At 40.8% G+C, this 23901-nt stretch overlaps 1 long non-coding RNA gene across 2 annotated transcripts in view; it reads left to right on the plus strand.

The window, feature by feature from the left end:
• Nucleotides 1–8963: 8963 nt before the first annotated feature.
• Nucleotides 8964–23901, plus strand: part of LOC147377786 (uncharacterized) — an 82219-nt gene continuing 67281 nt past the window's right edge. The window contains exon 1 of one of the 2 annotated variants that reach the window (XR_015151026.1): nucleotides 8964–9789. This is a non-coding gene — a long non-coding RNA (uncharacterized LOC147377786). The remainder of the gene's footprint in view (nucleotides 9790–23901) is intronic. The other variant, XR_015151018.1, reaches the window with a different exon arrangement.

Here is a 23901-nt window from a genome sequence, read left to right on the forward strand (position 1 = left end):
AACTGGAATATCAGTCCCCACACCAAAGAGAATAAACTCCCATCTTTGCTTATGGACACCAGAGAGAAGGCTAGCACCAACAGACAGAAAGCAAATAAAAATATGATCACTGGCAAAACTGGTCCACAGAGGTGAACAGAGGTGGAGACAGACATGGCCATCTGAACACAAACATCAAAAAGAGAATCACAGTCCTAAAAAGGGCTACCAGCAAAGAGCCCATGGGTTAGAAAATCCCATTGTCTCCCCAAATAGCCAACAAACATAGGAAAACATATTCAAGTTCAGTAGGTAGTAGGAACATACCAGATAGAGTAAAATGAGGCATTGCTCTACCTTCAGACTGCTGCTGCTAAGTCAGATTGGTAAGAATTAAAAAGACTGACACCTACTTCCAGAGTGGAGGAGGGGGAAAGGGGACTCATGTACTTTGCTAATGTGAAAAGTTAGAGCCTGTGGAAAGCTCTCTCTCTCACTATATATATATATACATACACACACACACACACACGCACATACATGCATACATGACATCCATATATACATGCAAACACATATTTACACATTTATTCCAACATTGTTCATTATGCAAAAGTTTGAATACATTTGGAACTTTCCACATCACAAACTCTTATGCAGCCATTAAAAAGAATAAATGGAGGCTATGATAAGTAATTTGGAAGGATATCTGCTAAGTGTTGTGGAGAAAAGTGGATGTAGCAAAGTATGAATGACATAGTCTCATTTTTAGAAAATAAATAACAGCAACAAAGACAATCCTAAGTGGGAGTCTCCATTCCTCACCTTCACATCAACTCTTGACCCTTTCTACTCTGATCTGCACCCTGAGAGGCTGATCTTTATGGACCAGACCATTGGGGTTCTCTGAAACTGATGACTTCTTGTCAGACAATCAGAATTCCTGGCAGGAGGCAGAAGTCAGGACTGGCTGAATCTCTGAATATCACAGCTTCTCTCAAGACAGCCCTTTCTTTATGACTTTCCTGTAATTTCTGAAAACTACTCCCTCTCTTCCTTTGTCTTAGGGATGTTAACGGCCCTAAGGTATAGCTCCAATCAGTGTAAATTATCAATACAGTTTTCTGATACTCTGTACTTTTTAGAGTAATCCCATTATTAGGTTCTCTTTGAATGATCTTAATTGAGAGTTGCCATCTATTTTCTGCTGAGACCTTGGCTAATACAGCCTTAACTTCTGCTATATTGATATATGTATATTCGTATTTGTATAACTACATAAACATGAAGAAATAGAAAAGGATCTGTATATGTGGTTTCAGTGAGATACAGGAGCAGGGTGGAAGGGAAAGATGTTGTGAGAATAACAGTGGGTAGAATGGAGAGGGACTGAGAAAAATGAAAAAGAACAAAAAACTTGCACTAAATTCAACAAAAACAAAAATCAAAAAACATTGTACATGATATCATATTTAACATTTTATACATATGTATGTGTTCAAATCTAATCTTAAAAATCCAGTGGGTAATATGGCAAAAGGGACTCAACAGTACAGAGTTCCTGGCTCAGAAGGTAATGGAGGAAGCAGAGTGAGAAGCTGAACATCTGGTTTTTAGTGCAAACTGAAATACTCCTAATAAGAGACAGGGTGTCCCAGTGGAAGATGAGGTTCTTAAGCAGATTGATGGGTTTATAAAGAAGAATTCTTCTCTTAGTGACTGAATATATTCAAAGGGAATAAAGAGCCCCACAACTAAAAAAAAAAAAAAATCTCTTTTTAGAATCTTCCTTAGCTGTAGGAAAGTGAGAAGAAGTAATATCATAGTTGAGAAAATGGTCCATTCTTATGTTGGAAAAGGTTTGTATTTGTAGGACAGAACAAAGAAACACACACACAAAATCGGTCGGACAGTACTGCGTTTTATTAAGCGATAAAAGGAAGACATGATGAGATGGGACACCTAGGATTTGAGAGGATGGTTGACTTGGCATAAGGCCAATGTTATTGGCCAAGAATGACAAGACATATTGAATAGAGATGTCAGAGCTGTGAGAAGTGTATAAAGCAGAAGTCCAAAGGAGAGAAGGCAGCCAAACTAGCGAAGGCAGAGGCTCAGGCTCCAGAAGAATGTTGTGCACTTTGTTTCTGTCCCTGGAATCAACTCGGTCAGAATCAGAATCACTTCTTTATTAAGGCAAAGTAATCACATCACAATGGCCAAGAAGGAGGATAGCACACCGTGGTGCCATTTTTGTAAGTCATTGTAGCTTTTGCTAAAGGTCTTTATTGATCAGAGGGTTAACTTTGAATCTGAGTTTATCAGAAAACTAAAGGAGAGGATGCAGTTCTAGAACATTCACCCATTCCAGAGGGGAGACATCTAGTGTCAGACTGTCCAGTGAATATCTTAGAGGCTCCAGTAGAAATGAACGTGCACAGATGGGGGAAAGTGGGGCGGCCCCTTCTCTGTCCCTGCGCGTGAGTGCGTGCTCAGTCATGTCTGACTCTTTGCAACCTCATGGGCAGTAGCCCACCAGGCTCCTCTCTCCATGGAATTTTCCAGGCAAGAGTACTGGAGTGGGTTTCCATTTCCTTTCCCACAGGATCTTCCTGACCCAGGGATCGAACCTGTGTCTCCTGTGTCTCCCACATTGACAGGCAGGTTCTTTACCACTGTGCCACCTGGGAAGATACCTATATGCGCCCTTTAACAGAGGAGTTATCTTCTTACTTTATGCTTGATCAGCAACCTTTAGAGCCAATTGATTTGGTGTTAGGATCTAGCCAGAGAAACATCAGCAAACAGCTAATCACAAATAGTGTGACACACTTCTTCCTTTCCCTGGAGAGGGTTATTTCTAAACAAATTAGTCCTTGGATGGTGAATGTTTTGCAAATGGAAGACATTTCTAACACATCAGCGTGCATTTATTGACTATCTCAAATTGTAGAACTGTGAAGCTAGAAGAAATCATGAAGACAATTTGCCACAAACCCATTATTTTATATGTGAAGTAACCAAGGGCAAGAGAATAAGATATTTGCACAAAATCACTCAGTAAGTCTTACAAGTAATATACTCTCAAAGTGGACCTATAATTAAGAAATATAAGGGAATATGTCAAAGAGCAAGAAAGGAGACAACTTAAAATAGTACAGCTATCAGTTCGTGGCATTTATTAATTACAGAAATCTGTACAGCCTCCTTCAAACCAACAACAGCACACACACGCACACACACACACACAGCATTCTTCATCCTAACAACCCATAAAGGCATATCCACCCTGCATTTGTAACCAGGGAAATAGACTTATTTCTCAAACTAAAGAGACAACAGGGCTACGGGCCAGCACATGATTAAAACAGGAAGGCATTGTTCCCCAAGCTCTCTCTTCATTTTCTAAAATCTTAATTCCCTGCCTCACGTTTCAGTTCCTGGTGCCAACTGATGTCGCAAGCGTAGGGACCCATCCCAAAGAGTCCTGACGCCAGAAGCCGAGCCAAGAGCGACTTTACTGTTCCTGTCTTGCTTGCTAACAATTGTGTCACAAGCTTGGACTGACCACAGAAAGAGTGATCAGTTTGAGTGACAGTCTTTCAGCTCTGGAGAAACTACAAAACTGACTCAAACAAAGAAACAGACAGAAGTTGCTAGAGTCAGAAACCAGGGATCCATTCATGCTCTGACATTCCCTCTTATTCTGACCCTGGCGAGATGCAGGACTCTTAGTGACAGTGCAGCAATGGTATGACAAGATAAGTGTTTGGAGAGATAGTGATGCTTCGCCAAGGGGACCATGGGCTGGAAGCTGGTCTCTGCTGGTGTAACATATCCCAGCTAAAACAAGTTGATTCAGTTAAAGCTAATATAAATCCTCCTGTTCAGGAGGGAGTGGTTGGGATTGCTAATGATGCTTTTGGCAAACCCTCTAGAAGACAGCTATCCTACTTGGGCTGCTGTGAATGGGTCTGGTCAAATATTAAGGAAGATCTGGTCCTCCCTCATTAGCGCCTGTGTGAGTACTCTCACCAAACTGACCATGTTCATCCAAATAAGACCACAGACAGCAAGCAATATTAATAAATACCATCGTGAAAGGGTCTTATTCCTTAGAAGCTTCTTTTCCTGGATTCCCCCATCCATTCTTTCTATTTTTGTCTTCATTTCCTGGCTTGTTTTTACTTGGTTCCATCTCATGACAGAGCACCAAGTGTTAAAACTGGTAAGCTTCGTCTATTTAGAGGCACAAGCAAATTACATAACCTTTCTCTACCTTAGATTCTCACTCCTTAAAAGGAGGAAAATTAGTAGTACCTATCTTCTGGGATTTTGGTTAGGAATAAGTTAATTAATATATGATGAATAGTACCTGGCCCGTAGTAAGCACCATTTAAGTATTTGCTATTAATATTATTTGGCTTCCCAAGTGGCTTAGTGATAAAGAATCTGCCTGCCAATGTAGGAGGGATGCGGGTTTGATCCCTGGGTCAGGAAGATCCCCTGGAGGATGATATGGCAACTGACTCCAGTATTCTTGCCTGGAAAATCCCATGGACAGAGGAGCCTAGGAGGCTACAGACCATGAGGTCGCAAGAGTCAGACACGACTTAGTGACTAAACAGCAACAATTTTATTGTTTAGATGGGATTTAAAAGGCCTGTACTTGCCCAGCTTTAAACCTGAAGAAAGAGCCCAGAGTCAGCAACAGAGACATCAAGGTTTAATGCATGGGGAATCTTACACATTTGAAGAGCGTTCCTGGAGTAACTCCCCACCATGTGCAGTGGATGAGGGACAGGACATGCTGAGAGTCTTTGCTGGTGAGGGGACGGGAGGGAAAGGGGAAATTACCAGTTATAGGGGGAATTGACCTCAGGTTGGCTCATCAGTAACCAGGGAAACCAGCAGAGGGGCATGGCCCTCACCTCCCCTTGGATTAGAAGAATCACTAGCTAGAGCCCAGTATGTAGGAAAGTCAATCATGTGAGCAGGGTGTAGGAGAAGCAGGTCCTGGTCAAGCAGGGGATGTACAGTGAGCATGAAAAAAGTCATCTTGGGTGGCCTGACTATGTAACATCTGACCTCTGTTCATTCATTTTACTAGCCATGCTAAACCGTATTTGCCTTACATTTGTGGAAAACTTATAAACAACAACTTTCAGTGAAAACAAATGAAGGCAGTGAATAATAGTTCAACTATTGAAATTATAGTTCAATAGTTCAAGTGAATAATAGTTCAATAAAAGTTATATTAAAAATGATACATCATTTGGAACTCGAGTATAATTTTTCTCCTAAGCGTATTTTTTTAACAGAATAAATGTTTTGTCAGTTTGCTGCACCACCTATCTAAATAAAAAATTATATAAAAAAATTTAAAGGCATTGAATATTTCATGCCCCAACTTGCTTGTGCCTTTAAGGATTTTAATTCTTAAGTCCTTGATGGATTTCTGTTGGTTCTGTGGTCATTCATTGATTTAACTATAGTTCCTAAATTCTCTTCTTCTGTCTTGCAAGCACACATACAGGGAGTCATGAGCTTTGGTTGTGCAGTAAAACATGGACGATAAAGAAGGCTGAGCAATGCAGAATTGATGCTTTCGAACTGTGGTGCTGGAGAAGACTCTTGAGAATCTCTTACTCTGCAAGGAGATCAAGCCAGTCAATTGTAAAGGAATCAACCCTGAATATTCATTGGAAGAACTGATGCTGAAGCTGAAACCTCAATACTTTGGCCACCTGATGCAAAGAGATGACTCACTGGAAAAGACCTGATGCTGAGAAAGATGGAGGGCAGGAGGAGAAGGGGGTGACAGAGGATGAGAATGGTTGGATCCATGGCATCGCCAACTCAATGGATATGAGTTTGAGCAAACTTTGGGAGATAGTAAGGGACAGGGAAGCCTGGTGTGCTGCAGTCCATGGGGTCACAAAAAGTCAGACACAACTGTGCGGCTGAACTGAACTGATAACATGTATTATTTTTCTCACATTTCACAATTAAATTAGTTCCAGAGGCTTCACAATGGAGGTCTCTCGATTGTGATCACCTATATATAAGATATTGTGGAAGTTGCTAGTGATACAAAGAAAAATAAGATATATTCCTGTGTTTAAAGAATGGGTGGTCTAATTAGCAAGTTGATATGCTGACGAATAATTGCCAGTATTGTGATGAGTGTTATAATGGAGCATGGAAATGCTGTGGGCCCCTGAAGACCCAGAGAGGTGTCAAGGGAATGAGTCCTGGAGTGTGAATGGAAGTTTAATAGCAAACTTGGCAGGAAGAGCTGGGTTTGTAGGTGGAGGGACTGGAGTATATGAAGAAGAAAGGCATAAAAGCTCATAGCCTTTGTAGAGCCTTATAAATCAGTAAATTGTTGTTATTGTTTAGTCGCTAAGTTGTGTCCAACTCTTTGCAAGTCCATGGACTGTAGCCTGCCAGACTCCCCTGTCTGTGAGATTTCCCAGGCAAGAATACTGGGGTGGGTTGCCATTTCCTTCTCTAGGGAATTTTACCAGTCTGGGAATGTCTCCTGCATTGGCAGGCAGATTCTTTAGTACTGAGCCACCAGGGAAGCCCAAATTAGTAAATTATAGGTAATATAATAATTTGTATCTATCAGAAGGATTAAAAGATAAGAAATGGCAGGAAACATGGCAAGAGATGAGGCTGTAAAGGGACCCAGCAGCCATGTCAATGGAGGCCTTGGGTGCCACTGATGGCTCTTGGTCGAAATCCACAAGCGTTGATGATCAAGGTCAATGAGAGGATTTCAGAGAGGAGCAGGCAATCTAGGTCTGATTCTGAGAAAATTAACACTTCTTGCAGAGTGGAAGATACTTTGGGGAACGGGTGAGTAGGGTAGGTGGAGGGGGAACCATTGCAGGAGCTGCTTGGGGTTCCATAAGCAGTGATTTCACTACTCTCTCCTCTTTCCCTACCCTCTCTGCTTAAAAAGATGTTCAGCGCACTTGGCTCAGTGGATGTTCAGTTCAGTTCAGTTCAATCGCTCAGTCGTGTCCAACTCTTTGTGACCCCATGAACCGCAGCATGCCAGGCCTCCCTGTCCATCACCAACTCCTGGAGTCCACCCAAACTCACGTCCATTGTGTCGGTGATGCCTTCCAACCATCTCCTCCTCTGTCGTCCCCTTCTCCTCCTGCCCTCAATCTTTCCCAGCATCAGGGTCTTTTCCAATGAATCAGCTTTTCGCATCAGGTGGCCAAAGTATTGGAGTTTCAGCTTCAACATCAGTCCTTCCATGAACACCCAGGACTGATCTCCTTTAGGATGTACTGGTTGGATCTCCTTGTAGTCCAAGGGACTCTCAAGAGTCTTCTCCAACACCACAGTTCAAGAGCATCAGTTCTTCTGTGCTCAGCTTTCTAGTCCAACTCTCACATCCATACATGACTACTGGAAAAGCCTTAACTAGATGGACTTTTGTTGGCAAAGTAATGTCTCTGCTTTTTAATATACTGTCTAGGTCGGTCATAATTTTCCTTCCAAGGAGTAACTGTCTTTTAATTAACAGGCAAATTTGGCCTTGGAGTACAGAATGAAGCAGGGCAAAGGCTAATCGAGTTCTGCCGAGAACACACTGGTCATAGCAAACACCCTCTTCCAACAACACAAGAGAAGACTACACATGGACATCACCAGATGGTCAACACCGAAATCAGATTGATTATATTCTTTGCAGCCAAAGATGGAGAGCTCTATACAGTCAGCAAAAACAAGACCGGGAGCTGACTGTGGCTCAGATCATGAACCTCTTATTGCCAAATTCAGACTGAAACTGAAGAAAGTGGAGAAAACCACTAGACCATTCAGGTATGACCTAAATCAAATCCTTTATGACTATACAGTAGAAGTGAGAAATAGATTTAAGGGACTAGATCTGATAGACAGATTGCCTGATGAACTATGGACGGAGGTTCATGACATTGTACAGAAGACAGGGATCAAGACCATCCCCATGGAAAAGAAATGCAAAAAAGCAAACTGGCTGTCTGAGGAGGCCTTACAAATAGCTGTGAAAAGAAGGGAAGTGAAAAGCAATGGGGAAAAGGAAAGATATACCCAATTGAATGCAGAGTTCCAAAGAATAGCAAGGAGAGATAAGAAAGACTTCTTCAGTGATCAATGCAAAGAAATAGAGCATAACAATAGAAAGGGAAAGACTAGAGATCTCTTCAAGAAAATTAGAGATACGAAGGGAACATTTCATGCAAAGATGGGCTCAATAAAGGACAGAAATGGTATGGACCTAACAGAAGCAGAAGGTATTAAGAAGAGGTGGCAAGAATACACAGAAGAACTGTACAAAAAAGATCTTCATGACCCAGATAATCATGATGGTGTGATCACTCACCTAGAGCCAGACATCCTGGAATGTGAAGGCAAGTGGGCCTTAGGAAGCATCACTACGAACAAAGCTAGTGGAGGTGATGGAATTCCAGTTGAGCTATTCCAAATCCTGAAAGATGATGCTGTGAAAGTGCTGTACTCAATATGCCAGGATATGTGGAAAACTCAGCAGTGGCCACAGGACTGGAAAAGGTCAGTTTTCATTCCAATCCCAAAGAAAGGCAATGCCAAAGAATGCTCAAACTACCACACAATTGCACTCATCTCACACGCTAGTAAAGTAATGCTCAAAATTCTCCAAGCCAGGCTTCAGCAATACGTGAACCATGAACTTCCTGATGTTCAAGCTGGTTTTAGAAAAGGCAGAGGAACCAGAGATCAAATTGCCAGCATCTGCTGGATCATCGAAAAAGCAAGAGAGTTCCAGAAAAACATCTCTTTCTGCTTTATTGACTATGCCAAAGCCTTTGACTGTGTGGATCACAATAAACTGTGGAAAATTCTGAAAGAGATGGGAATACCAGACCACTGACCTGCCACCTGAGAAATCTGTATGCAGGTCAGAAAGCAACAGTTAGAACTGGACAAGGAACAACAGACTGGTTCCAAATAGGAAAAGTATGTCAAGGCTGTATATTGTCACCCTGCTTATTTAACTTATATGCAGAGTATATCATGAGAAACGCTGGGCTGGAGGAAGCACAAGCTGGACTCAAGATTGCCAGGAGATATATCAGTAACCTCAGATATGCAGATGACACCAGCCTTATGACAGAAAATGAAGAAGAATTAAAGAGCCTCTTGATGAAAGTGAAAGAGGAGAGTGAAAAAGTTGGCTTAAAGATCAACATTCAGAAAACTAAGATCATGGCATCCGGTCCCATCATTTCATGGCAAATAGATGAGGAAACAGTGGCTGACTTTATTTTTCTGGGCTCCCAAATCACTGCAGATGGTGATTGCAGCCATGAAAGTAAAAGAAGCTCAGTGGATGAGCATGGGACCAAATCAGCCAAAACTCTCCTTCTTCCTGTTGTTAAATGGCCTTCCCAGCTGTAGTCCATCAGCAGGCATGACAGAAATTAAATCCTACATAGATTAGCTGAATCCATTCAAGGGATGAAGCAGTCTAGGTGAGAGATTACTGAATCCCTGGATTCAAATCTGGTGAAAACAGGTGAAGAAATTTACAAATGAATTAAGTAAGAATTTAGCTCTCCTCAGGAGTCTCTGTTAGCCAAATGGATCCCATCTGTGGGGCCTGGGTTTACCATCCCTGGATCACTGACTTTGAGAAAGGAAAGCAAGGACTCGTAGTTTCTAGCTTCTAAACTCATTATGGACTTAAACCTCTCATTAATGAGAAAGACCAACCAGTGAGAAGGTAACTCTGACTTGCCAGGAATTATAAAACTGCTTCCTTATCGGGTAAGTGGTTCTCAACCTTGGACATTTTCAGAATTACCTACAGAGAAGATGAAGTAAGTAAAATCCACACTTTTGACATTTCTGTGTTGAATTTAAGACAATCCCAATATGTCTGCTAATAGAACTTCAATATCTGTGAAGTGTTTTTAATGTTTAAGAGATTCTGGCCTATTCACCCTTGTAATTAGCCATGTGATTCTAGTTTAAATTTCTAATTAAGTGGTTGACTTCGGACTAACGCTTTAAAGTTGGAATTGCCAAGAGAAGTTGGCTGAGTTTGTAAACAGTATTGGAAGATTTAAGAGAACTTTAGGGTCATGATATTTAAAACTTTAATTTATTAGATTTATAAGAACTGCTTAGGTCCTTGGGAAAGTTTTGCTTGTTAGCCGAGCATTTGAAGTACTTAAAAAGAAAATCGTATCTATCACATTCTTAAATGCGGTTTAGACCGTTTAAAGGAACTTAACTGCCAAAACTGTAAAGTACCCCTTAAAAATTTATTAGACTTATAGATAGAATAATAAGATGTATAGTTTGAACTTAAAAGATTAAAGAAAAAATACTTCATTCCTTCAGTGTATTGAATATCTTAGAAACCAAGTAGTTGCAAAGAGTTCTTTATGAGCACAGAGATTGCCCTCAAAGACCCCAGAAAACTCCTACTGCCTTTTTCTTGGGATTTGATTGAACTGCGGTGGGGTGAGAGCCTCCCTTCCCTCTCCGGGCTTGAGTTGAGAAGTTGGTGGCCCAGAGTTGTGGTGTGAAGCAGTCTTGCTGCCCTGAGAGAATGAAGGGGCCTGGAGAGCCTGTTCTGTGTATGTTGATGCCTGGTTCCAGCCAGCCCTAGGGCCGGCTCTGCTCCCACCTTTGTCATGAATCGTTTAGGTGAACCAAAGCATTTTCCTTATTTGCAATAGCTGGTAGGAACTGGGTCTCAACCACTTCCAAATGATGAGTCCTAATTAGGGAGGGACTTATGTGAATGTCCTTTGTGCATAGAATTAAGCTGTGTACTTTGGAATAAAACAAAGCACAACAACATATATTTAATATTTGGGTCCCCACATGGCTCCTTGTTGAGAAATAATTTTCTCCCATCTTCCCTGCCGTCTCCAGGATTCCTCTTACTGAAGCCAAGGGGGCGGTGGTACCAGGGTGAGCCAGACAGCATGGGGTGGATGCTTCCTTCTTCCTTTCTTCTTTTCGATGCTTGAGTCTGGGATATGAGAGAACCACAAGTCACACAAGTCACTAGATTTTTTCTCAGCTTATTGTGTGACTGGTCTCCAGATTTAAAAAGAAAATACTCTGGAAGGGTTATTGGTCTCTGATGAAGACCTTAAAGCTCTGCTTAAGCCCAACTGAGTGTGGTGAGCACAGTTGAGTGTGGTACAACAGTTGGGGGACTATGGCGCCATTAATTGAAACTAGAAACCCAAAGGGGCAGATTTAAGGACAAAAAGGATTCTGTTTGGTGCAAAAAGAGTTTGATGTGCTGAGTGATACCCTGTAGGTAGTGTGGCGTTACCTGGTTACCTGGTGCATACGTGCTTAGTCACGTCTGACTCTTTGCCACTCTGTGGACTGTAGCCTGCCAGGATCCTCTTATTCAGGGGGTTTCCCAGGAAAGAATACTGGAATGGGTTGTCATTTCCCTCTCTGGGGGATCTTCCTGACCGGGGGTTGAACATGAGTCTTCTGCGGCTCCTGCATCAGCAGGCAGATTCTTAAACACTGTGCCACCTGGGAATCCCAGGTAGTGTGGTACGAGGTTCTAAAGTTCAGGAAGCGAACTGATGTGGAGGTAGGATGCTTTAGAATGATTGTTATTAAGCTAGTTTCCTGTGTTTTCACTCCAAGTTGCTGCTTGTAATGCATCTTGCTAAGTATTAGGCAGAGCACTGTATCCATTCTAGGAATGAGTTTGGATCAAGAAGTAGAAAACCATCACAGAGTAGATCAGATAAATAGGGATTATTTTCTTGCTTTTTCTTAGAAAAATATATATGTATCTTTTATATATTATTGAGATATAACTGACATATAACACTGTATTAGTTTTAGGTGTACAATAAAATGATGGGACATACATATTTCTAAATGATTACCAGAGTAAGTTAACAACCATCACCGCATATAGTTATGACTTTTTTTCTTTTAATGAAAACAGCATCTTTCGCTTATTACCTAATAAAGTACCTGGAAGGAGATAGCTGCTGGTGTTGGTTCTATGATGTCAGAGGTGGCATATCTACCATTGTTTTGAAACTTCCCTCATGGTCTCTAAATGGTTGCTGTGTCTCCAGGCACAGAATCTGTATTCATGACAGGGACAAAAGGCAGATGCAAGTTATACTGTCTTTTATTAAGAAAGAAGAATCTTTCAGACCTTCTAGCATTGCCCATGATACTTCCACCTGTATTTCATTGCCTAGTGCTGTGTTACATGGCTCTCCCTACCTGCAAACATAGATCATGGAGTCAGCCTATGAACTATGGACCCTGCCATTAGGAGTTTAGAGTGTCATGACTATTTTTCCCTGACCTGGGGATCTAGAGCCCCAGGATTATTAAGCTGATGGCTTAATAATCTGCTTGAGGTACTGTAATTTATTGTCATCTTTTCTTGAAACTTTTTATTCTGGAACTCAGTCATTTTCTAAAATCTGCATAAGAAGAAAGATATTGTTAATATCTAACAATCTTGGATCTTCTCAAATGTACAGGGAGCCTGCATAGTCATGAAAGTCTTCAAATTATTCCCCCAAAAGTAAGAATTTTGACTTGACAGAGAGGCTATGTAAATGGCAGGAAACCGGTGACTTTTGACCTTGACTCTGAAAAACCTTGGCCAGGAAAGTCCTTTGGGGAATTCTTTCAGGAATCTATAAGTCGGAAGGATACCTGGCTGTGGAGGGCTTATCTGGGCAAAGTGATGGTACACTGGTAAATAGATTGCATAGTTTTGAATTTGCCAGAAAGCTTCAGCTTCTGTCTTATGCTACTTGGACCAGTCAAGGTATCCCTCCTCAGATGGCAATACTGCAGCAATCGAGTTAAAAAGAAGAATTAAAAAAGAAGAAAAGAAAAGCCCCTTAAGAAAAGAGAGACAGTGATATTGGCCTGTAGTTTTCTTTTTTTTTGTGGGATCTTTGTCAGGTTTTGGTATTAGGGTGATGGTGGCCTCATAGAATGAGTTTGGAAGTTTACCTTCCTCTGCAATTTTCTGGAAGAGTTTGAGCAGGATAGGTGTTAGCTCTTCTCTAAATTTTTGGTAGAATTCAGCTGTGAAGCCGTCTGGACCGGGGCTTTTGTTTGCTGGAAGATTTTTGATTACAGTTTCAATTTCCATGCTTGTGATGGGTCTGTTAAGATTTTCTATTTCTTCCTGGTCCAGTTTTGGAAAGTTGTACTTTTCTAAGAATTTGTCCATTTCTTCCACGTTGTCCATTTTATTGGCATATAATTGTTGATAGTAGTCTCTTATGATCCTTTGTATTTCTGTGTTGTCTGTTGTGATCTCTCCATTTTCGTTTCTAATTTTATTGATTTGATTTTTCTCCCTTTGTTTCTTGATGAGTCTGGCTAATGGTTTGTCAATTTTATTTATCCTTTCAAAGAACCAGCTTTTGGTTTTGTTGATTTTTGCTATGGTCTCTTTCAACTACAGGCCAATATCACTGATGAACATAGATGCAAAAATCCTTAACAAAATTCTAGCAATCAGAATCCAACAACACATTAAAAAGATCATACACCATGATCAAGTGGGCTTTATCCCAGGGATGCAAGGATTCTTCAATATCCGCAAATCAATCAATGTAATACACCACATTAACAAATTGAAAAATAAAAACCATATGATTATCTCAATAGATGCAGAGAAAGCCTTTGACAAAATTCAACATCCATTTATGATAAAAACTCTCCAGAAAGCAGGAATAGAAGGAACATACCTCAACATAATAAAAGCTATATATGACAAACCCACTGCAAACATTATCCTCAATGGTGAAAAATTGAAAGCATTTCCTCTAAAGTCAGGAACAAGACAAGGGTGCCCACTTTCACCATTACTATTCAACATAGTTTTGGAAGTTTTGGCCACAGCAATCAGAGCAGAAAAAGAAATAAAAGGAATCCAAATTGGAAAAGAAGAAGTAAAACTCTCACTATTTGCAGATGACATGATCCTCTACATAGAAAACCCTAAAGAGTCCACCAGAAAATTACTAGAAATAATCAATGACTACAGTAAAGTTGCAGGATATAAAATCAACACACAGAAATCCCTTGCATTCCTATACACTAATAATGAGAAAACAGAAAGAGAAATTAAGGAAACAATTCCATTCACCATTGCAACAGAAAGAATAAAATACTTAGGAATATATCTACCTAAAGAAACTAAAGACCTATATATAGAAAACTATAAAACACTGGTGAAAGAAATCAAAGAGGACACTAATAGATGGAGAAATATACCATGTTCATGGATTGGAAGAATCAATATAGTGAAAATGAGTATACTACCCAAAGCAATTTATAGATTCAACGCAATCCCTATCAAGCTACCAACAGTATTCTTCACAGAGCTAGAACAAATAATTTCACAATTTGTATGGAAATACAAAAAACCTCGAATAGCCAAAGCGATCTTGAGAAAGAAGAATGGAACTGGAGGAATCAACCTACCTGACTTCAGGCTCTACTACAAAGCCACAGTTATCAAGACAGTATGGTACTGGCACAAAGACAGAAATATTGATCAATGGAATAAAATAGAAAGCCCAGAGATAAATCCACGCACATATGGACACCTTATCTTCGACAAAGGAGGCAAGAATATACAATGGATTAAAGACAATCTCTTTAACAAGTGGTGCTGGGAAATCTGGTCAACCACTTGTAAAAGAATGAAACTGGACCACTTTCTAACACCATACACAAAAATAAACTCAAAATGGATTAAAGATCTAAATGTAAGACCAGAAACTATAAAACTCCTAGAGGAGAACATAGGCAAAACACTCTCCGACATACATCACAGCAGGATCCTCTATGACCCACCTCCCAGAATATTGGAAATAAAAGCAAAAATAAACAAATGGGACCTAATTAACCTTAAAAGCTTCTGCACATCAAAGGAAACTATTAGCAAGGTGAAAAGACAGCCTTCAGAATGGGAGAAAATAATAGCAAATGAAGCAACCGACAAACAACTAATCTCAAAAATATACAAGCAACTCCTACAGCTCAACTCCAGAAAAATAAACGACCCAATCAAAAAATGGGCCAAAGAACTAAATAGACATTTCTCCAAAAAAGACATACAGATGGCTAACAAACACATGAAAAGATGCTCAACATCACTCATTATCAGAGAAATGCAAATCAAAACCACTATGAGGTACCATTTCACACCAGTCAGAATGGCTGCGATCCAAAAGTCTACAAATAATAAATGCTGGAGAGGGTGTGGAGAAAAGGGAACCCTCTTACACTGTTGGTGGGAATGCAAACTAGTACAGCCACTATGGAGAACAGTGTGGAGATTCCTTAAAAAACTGGAAATAGAACTGCCTTATGATCCAGCAATCCCACTGCTGGGCATACACACTGGGGAAACCAGAAGGGAAAGAGACACGTGTACCCCAATGTTCATCGCAGCACTGTTTATAATAGCCAAGACATGGAAGCAACCTAGATGTCCATCAGCAGATGAATGGATAAGAAAGCTGTGGTACATATACACAATGGAGTATTACTCAGCCATTAAAAAGAATACATTTGAATCAGTTCTAATGAGGTGGATGAAACTGGAGCCTATTATACAGAGTGAAGTAAGCCAGAAGGAAAAACATAAATACAGTATTCTAACGCATATGTATGGAATTTAGAAAGATGGTAACAATAACCCTGTGTATGAGACAGCAAAAGAGACACTGATGTATAGAACAGTCTTATGGACTCTGTGGGAGAGGGAGAGGGTGGGAAGATTTGGGAGAATGACATTGTAACATGTAAAATATCATGTAAGAAACGAGTTGCCAGTCCAGGTTCGATGCACGATACTGGATGCTTGGGGCTAGTGCACTGGGACGACCCAGAGGGATGGTATGGGGAGGGAGGAGGGAGGAGGGTTCAGGATGGGGAACACATGTATACCTGTGGTGGGTTCATTTTGATGTTTGGCAAAACTAATACAATTATGTAAAGTTTAAAAATAAAATAAAATTTAAAAAAAAAAAAAAAGAAAAGAGAGACACTCTTTGATTTCTTCAGTGCTCAGGGTTGCTATTTTTAACTTAAGAGGTTGGTGCCGGACACTGGGGTATAAACACTAAATCTACCTTGATATTCAAGGAACCCATACTGTCACAATCTGTGTCAAAAGAACTTTGGTTTTGTGTTCAAACCTCTCTATTGTTTGAAAGCTTCTGTGGGAGCCTTGCTTTAGAGCTGCACTCTCAAAAAGATACCTGATTTCTACCAAAATCTGAACTGGAAGGTAATTGCTATTTATATTACCTACTGCCTATCAGACACTGCAAAGACCGGCTGTCACTAAACGTTAACCTTACAACTTACTACTTGACTTCCAGTTTGACTTTCTGTTTTGTTCTGTATAACCAACACACGCCATTTATTCCCTAGGAAGAAGCTTACGTGTATATTTAGACATCTATCTTTTTTTTTTAAGTGGCAATGCATGTTCTGTCCACAACTTGCTTCCTATATCAGACATTTAGTAATCAAATATTTTCCCACTGATTTTTATTATACATTTAAAAATGCTTTGCTTTAATTTCTGATGGATTCAATTGGCAAAGGCTCCTACTGCTCGAAGCATCAGATATCCTCAGCCTACAACTTCTGTGTCAGGTCGTTAATATTTCATAGGATCTGAACATGCTCTAGGAGCTTATTAACCTATATAATGAGATGGAGAGTTTGATTCACTAAAATTCCAGGGCCTTTTCTCCACGAGATTAATAGCGTTCATAAGACTTCCCTGGGGGCTCTGCAGGAAGCCGGGGGTCATGAGCTGGAGTGGATTACATGAATGGAATGGCTGGGTGGGGAAACAGGAGGGGCGAGTGGCATGATGGTGGAATCAGAGAAAGGAAGAAAGTCATACAGACACAAAGAAATGCACACATAGAGAAACTGACATAGACAGATAAACACATGCAAAAAGAACCTTCTGTGTCAGAGCAGCTACTGTGGAGTCTCTTAGCAGATGGATGTGTCCTTAGGAATTTTAGGATGTTTCACTATGTCATGTGCTATTTAAGCTCATATACAGCTCTTTCGGGCTTCCAGCTGGTGTTAGTGGTCAACAACTCTCCTGCCAGTGCAGGAGATGTAAGAGATGCAAGTTCGATCCCTGGGTTGGGAAGATGTCCTGGAAGAGGTCAGGGCAACCCACTCTAGTATTCTTGCCTGGAGAATCCCCATGGACAGAGAAGCCTGGTGGGCTACAGTCCATAGGGTTGTACAGAGTCAGACATGACTGAAGCGACTTAGCACGCACAGCTCTTTCAAGAAAACCAAATATAAAGATTTAGACTCTTTGTCAAGACTAATGAGATCAGATGTATGTTGTCCTGGGCAATGCATCAATGGATAGAGACTGATCTCAAGGCCGTCGAGATATATTTGGGTTTCATTTAGGATTTAAGCCTCTTCCCCTCCTTACCACCCCATCCTACCTGGTCTCCAGTTGCTGGAGAAATTTTCCTTAATCAAAAGTCCTACTTTCCAATCCCTTTTGTGGAATTTATGAACTCCTCATCTGAGTTTTCATACCTATCATGGAGGCTACAGCACAAGATTACAAGAAGTGAGTGAAAAAATGCTTGTAAACATTCCTTTCACCATGTCTGGCATGTAATGAGTTTAATGGATCTCATATCTAGATCAGTGGAGAATACTTAGACTGTACCGTCAGATTTTTTTTTTTTTTACCCTGATCTATTACTAATACCATTTTCTAATCAAGAGCAGTTTATGAGGTCATCTATAAAAGAAATCCAAATAAGCATCAATTCCCCCATTATCCCCCCCTTTAAAATGCAAAGCTAGTCATTCCTTGTTTGCAAGCTCAGTTATGTCCAACTCTTTGTGACCTCATGAACTGTAGCCTACCAGGCTCCTCTGTCCGTGGAATTTTCCAGGCAAGAATACTTGAGTGGATTGCCATTTTCACCTCCAAAGGATCTTCCTGACCCAGGGATCAAACCTGTGTCTCCTGCAGCTCCTGCCTTGGCCAGCAGATTCTTTACCACCTGGGAACCCTGTTGCTGAATTTTGTAAATAAGAAAATAAGGGAGGAAACTGAAGGATAAAATCCACATGCTTTCTGCTCCATATATATCTTCAGCAGACTCACTGTGGAATAACTTTTCCCCCATCAATTAGGCCAAGGGAAACATTTGTTCCTGATCCACTGGAGCTCTGATGGCAAGATGCTCAATACACATTATATATCCAGTGCTTGAATTCAAGAACAGGTGGCCTCTAACCCACAGGGTTCAGCAGAAAGAGACAGAAGCATGACAGGGGCCAATTGTAGCATCTTGGGCTTGACTCACAGAGCAGAGCAGGTACCAAGAGTCCTTGTGAAGACATTGACTTCTGAGGAGTTCTCTCACCTCACTTCCCACATATACTTTAGCTCAGCATCACTGTCTTGCCTAAGTAATATCAGAGGTGGCCTTACTGTACAGTCTCTGCAATGAATGCCAAAATGGTACCTCGGGGTCTATACCTTGATCTCCAGCCGAAACAATGACATCTCCTTGTTAATTAAAGTTGTATCATTCTCCTTGGTTTCCACCAGGGCAAGAAGCGATTGACATCTTCTCCTATATCATTTAAGTTGATGGTCATTCCAAGCATAATTTCAGACACACAAAGCACAGTTGAGTAGGGATGGTGCAGGGAAGGACTGAAAGGTAGCTGGAAAGGTTGTCTTTCTTCTAGTCCCTACACCATCAACCCATATGTCTTAAACAGGGTATTGTCTTTTTCTGTTGACCAAGCCAGAGGACCGCAGGACTTCAGTCCCATCCTAGCTTTTGACATAATGGGGAAATAAGGCTGACATCACTCAATGTAAAACTAAGGTCTCCCAATTGTTACACTAGAGAGCTTCCTTTTATCCCACTTAACAGAAATATTTGGGCTTTTGTGGGGACCCAGGTCTCCTGCAATGTAGGCAGATTCTTTACTGTCTGAGCCACCAGGGAAGCCCATTTATAGGGACAAAGGCAAACAAAGATTTAAAAAAAAAATTGTTGATCAAACCTGTCTAAAATATTTTCTTTAGGGATTCCCATGGTTGTCCAGTAGTTAAGACTTCACTTTCAATGCAGGGGGTGAATGTTTGACCCCTGGTTGGGGAGTTAAGATCCCATATGCCTGGTGACCAAAAACCCAAATACAAAATAGAAGCAATATTTGAAACAAACTCAATAAAGATTTTAAAAATGGTCCACATCCAAAATAAAAAAATAAAAATAAAATATTTTCTTTATAAAAAGGTATTAAACTTGCAATATCTAGAATTTAGAGCTTCTAAGAATTGCCATATTAAAAAAAAAAAAAAAAAACCTTCAAGACCAGGCTGCATAGTTATCTAAAAGGAAACTAGATGTTAAGTATTGCGAGATTTCAAATTTTGCTTTAGAATCAGGGAACTCTGATTGTCCCAGCCGGGCAGTAGTGGTTCACAGCTTCAAACGAAAAAGCACTTTCACTTCCTTGTCTCAAGAAGGAAAGCTTGTTGCTAGTGGTTAGTCATTCCTACAAAGCCAGAACAGATGATTTTTGTGTATCTGTCAAATGAGAGATACAGTCTAGCCGCTACTACGCGTTTGCATTTCTCTTTAATGATGTATGTGGCTTACATTAATATGGAAATAGATGCAGCCCTAAGGCACTTTAGAAGTTGTCAGGGCTGTTCTCATGTGACAAAGTTTTCATGTCTCCCTTCATTGTACAGTGCTCCCTTGATTTTAAATCCATGCTTACCTGATGTATTGTAATTATGGAATCAAAAATGACAGGATGATGCTATTCCGAAGTTAAAATGAATGATAATAATACCTTAGGTTTATATAGTGTCTTTCTTCTAAAAAAGTAAAAGAGTTTCTGCATATATTATCTCATGTATCCTCTTGACACCCCTGTGAGGTAGGATGAGCCCCATTTTACAGATGGAGGACCAGCACAGGCAGGTTAACTGACTCATCCTAGGTCAGTTGTGTGGTTTGGCCACTGAACCACTCCAGTAGGAAGCATTAAAGGGCCATGTTCACTGCTGAGCTGCCCTAGAATTAGACACTATACTGTCTAATCTCTTCTACTAGGTTTTTGATAATCAGGTTGTTTCTTTCCTATATTCTTTCCTGCCCTACCTGCCCTTCCTTTCCCCTGTAAACATTGCCTATCAGCTTGTCATTCTGTCATATTCCACGGAGTTAAAAAGGACTAAAGCATACTTCTTGCCCTTCAGGAGATCACAGGCTGGTGAGAGAACCAGAGAAGGAAGTCAGGCAATTATTACATGGAGGTGTTAACATGCTCAGGGTGTTTCCCAAGACAGGAGGCTTCACAATGTCTGGTAAGACAGAGGACTGACCCAGGAACACCTTTAAAGACAAGGACCCTATTTAATAGTATTTGTAATTTTCCCACACCTGCATAGTGGCATGCATATGCAGTAAAAATATTGAAATTTGTATTTTAAATCAAGTTCATGGACTGTTAAGAAAATCAGTTCTGTTTCTATACCATTATAATCTCGAAAGCTGACTCTGAGTTCTAAGCTGGTAGGGCAAGAAGAGCAAACTGTGCCCCAACTTGTGGCAATCAGCCTGCTTTCCTGACCCCTTCTTCTCATCCCAGACTCTAGCTGCATCTTGAGGAGCTCATGGCTACTTATGTGGAGACCCAGTTCTGTCCAAACACCTTGCAAACATGAACCAGTAGTTTAGAGAGGTATTACCAGAGTGTGGTCTGCTCCAGATGGGGCCATGGGAAGAAGCTCACACCAGCCCTGATAGTGGGCTTGGGGCCACTGAGCAGAGAATTGGGGAGTTCTGGTTACCTGGAGCATATTCTAAAAGAAGGGTGGACTCTGGATGGGTATATCCCCTTGGCTTCATGGACCACCTACCCCATGGGGAAGGGTAGGGTTTTCTCTGAAGGAAAACCAGAGCAGAGCCTTGGGCAAGGACCCCTCTTGCCAGAGTCTAAGAACAGTACCCTTGAATGTGAACTTTAGAGAGCAACCCAGTTGTTACAAACTAGGAAATGCCTTTAAAGTCTTTAGCTTCATTTTAAGAAGTCACACAAAATTTCTTTCTCCCCAACTCACCTGAGTACCTGGCAGCCCAAGTTTTCAGTTGCTTAGACCAATACCCTTCTAGGCACTCCTGACTCTTTCTAACATCCCACATGCCAGTGTATCAGTCACTTCAGTCTTGTTCAACTCTATGCACCATAGCCCACCAGGCTTCTCTGTCCATGGCATTCTCCAGGCAGGAATACTGGAGTGGGTTGCCATTTCCTTCTCCAGAGAGTCTTCCTGACCTAGGGATCAAACCTGTATCTCTTAAGTCTCCTGCATTGACAGGCAGGTTCTTTACCACTAGTGCCACCTGAGAAGCCCCTCTACTGCTGCTGCTGCTAAGTCACTTCAGTCGTGTCCGACTCTGTGCAACCCCAGAGACGGCAGCCCACCAGGCTCCCCTGTCCCTGGGATTCTCCAGGCAAGAACACTGGGGTGGGTTGCCATTTCCTTCTCCAATGCATGAAAGTGAAAAGTGAAAGTGAAGTCACTCAGTCGTGTCTGACTCTTAGCGACTCCATGGACTGTAGCCTACCAGGCTCCTCTGTCCATGGGATTTTCCAGGCAAGAGTACTGGAGTGGGGTGCCATTGCCTTCTCCAGAGAAGCCCCTCTAACATCCCACATATACTGGCAAATCCCCCAAACCTATCCAGATTCCAGCCTCTTCTCACTTTCCTCCCTGTTACTGCCTTGGTCTAGGCTTTCAACATTTCTTGTCCAGAACTTTATAAAAGCCTCCTAACTGGATTTCCTCCCCGAGTCTTGTCTTCACCCTTGTATTCATTACTGTCTACCCACCGCGTAATACCCAGAGCAACCCTCCTGAAATCCAAGTCAGATCCAGTCATTCTTCTGCTTAACATCTAAGGCCTTCGTAACCCTTTAGCATGAAGGCCAATTCTATTCTCCTCACCTCCTGAATCATCTCCTGTTTTTTATCCCTTAGTCACTCACTCCTATCACATTAGCATTCCTGGAACCCATGAAGCACCCCTCCATCTCCGGGACCTCTTTCTTGCTGTTCCCCCTGCTTAGAATACTCTAAGATATCTGATCATCTTGTTCCTCATTTTCTTCAGATCTCTGCTTAAAATCACCGCTCCAGATGATCATATTCCTGATTCCCATCATGATATCATTCTCCTCATCCTATCTCATTTCTTCCATTGTACTTATCACAGAAAGCATATACCATAAAGACATCTTTGTTTTCATACACACCTCACCACATAACGCACTAGAATGTAAGCTCTACAAGGCTAGACACTTTGTTCTATCAGAGCCTAGGACCATGTGAGCACCTAGTAGTCACTCAATTAAATTTTGCTTAATTTTGCTTAAGGTAGCATGGGGCCCTCCTCTCTTCCTTGCTCTGGTTTTTGCTATATATTCATTCCAGAATTCAGTTCTGCATTTATCCATTATTATTTTTGGACTAATTTTTAAAAAATTCTTTAAATGAAAGCATAAGTGAAATGAGTCTGTGATAGTGATGAAAATGAAAGTGTTAGTGGCTCAGTCATGTCTGATGCTTTGCAACGCCATAGACTGTAGCCCGCCAGGCTCCTCCTGAAATTCTTCAGGCAGGAATACTGGGGTGTGTTGCCATTCCCTTCTCCAGGGGATCTTCCTGACCTAGGGATCAAACTTGGGTCTTCTGCATTGCAAGCAGATTTTTTTACCATCTGAACCACCAGGGAAGTTCTTATTGTTTTAGTTGGCATATTGCCTCAAGTTTCCAGATTAAAAGTGATGAAAGGTGGTATTCAGCAAATGTTTATTTTATAGAGGAAAGAAGTGCATTCACATTAGTGTGAATCTTGGCATATTTTCTATGGTTCTGAACCTAATCACATCCCATCTCTTATTCTCTTGGGTATGACATTAAGTCAGCGAAAGTTGACTGACTCTCTTACAATGGATTTAAGCAGTGCAGTGAGTCTCCTTAAGGTAGCATGGGACCCTCCTCTCTTCCTCGCTCTGGTCTTTGCTATATTTATATGTCCTTGTTTAGTTGTTACTTTGAAATGCTGTCTAATTATGCCCTCCTAACACAACTAATTTCCATAAGCCACATATAAAACCCTAATCATTACTGTAGTCAAATTTTGCCTCAACAAAGTGTAACCTCCTCAAGGTCAATAGCTATACCTTGTTTTCTTTTTAGCTTTCATCTCACATAACTCATATCAGTTTTTCTCCCAACGTGAGACCACATGAGTCATGGGTGTGCGAACCATGGCTCGAGAAGTTAAAGTCACATTAAAAAAAGAAACTATCTTTTGTTATTTGAGAATTCAGGGAAGGCTTAGCTCCAAAGCAAGTGCTGAAATGTTTCTTCCTGTGGTAATTGATATCCTGTAAGCAAATTCCTTATTACATCTTACAGTTAATCCTGCTTATTATTTTTATAATTATCATGGGTTGCTAATTTAGGTCACTGAGAACAGAGAAATACAGACTACCCACATCTTCTTTCACTTTTTTTCTAGGCTGATGTATATTTATTATGGAGAACTTTGATAACATAAACTAGTGAAAGAGAAAAATAAAAGCATTCATGATCCATTTCCTAGGAATAACCATGATTAGCATTTTGGTTTGTGTCCTTCCTTTGTTTGATCATAATGCATTTATTGCTTTGTTCCTGATTTTAATTTTTTCAACTTATTTACACAAGTAGTATGTCATTCTCCTTTTGTAAAATATAAATACCAGAAACAAAAAGAAAGGAGCCATCACTGATAA

This window comes from Bos grunniens, chromosome 2 (assembly GCF_055505025.1).
Source record: "Bos grunniens cultivar Pamir isolate PY7600 chromosome 2, Bosgru_T2T1.0, whole genome shotgun sequence".
Lineage (NCBI taxonomy): Eukaryota > Metazoa > Chordata > Mammalia > Artiodactyla > Bovidae > Bos > Bos grunniens.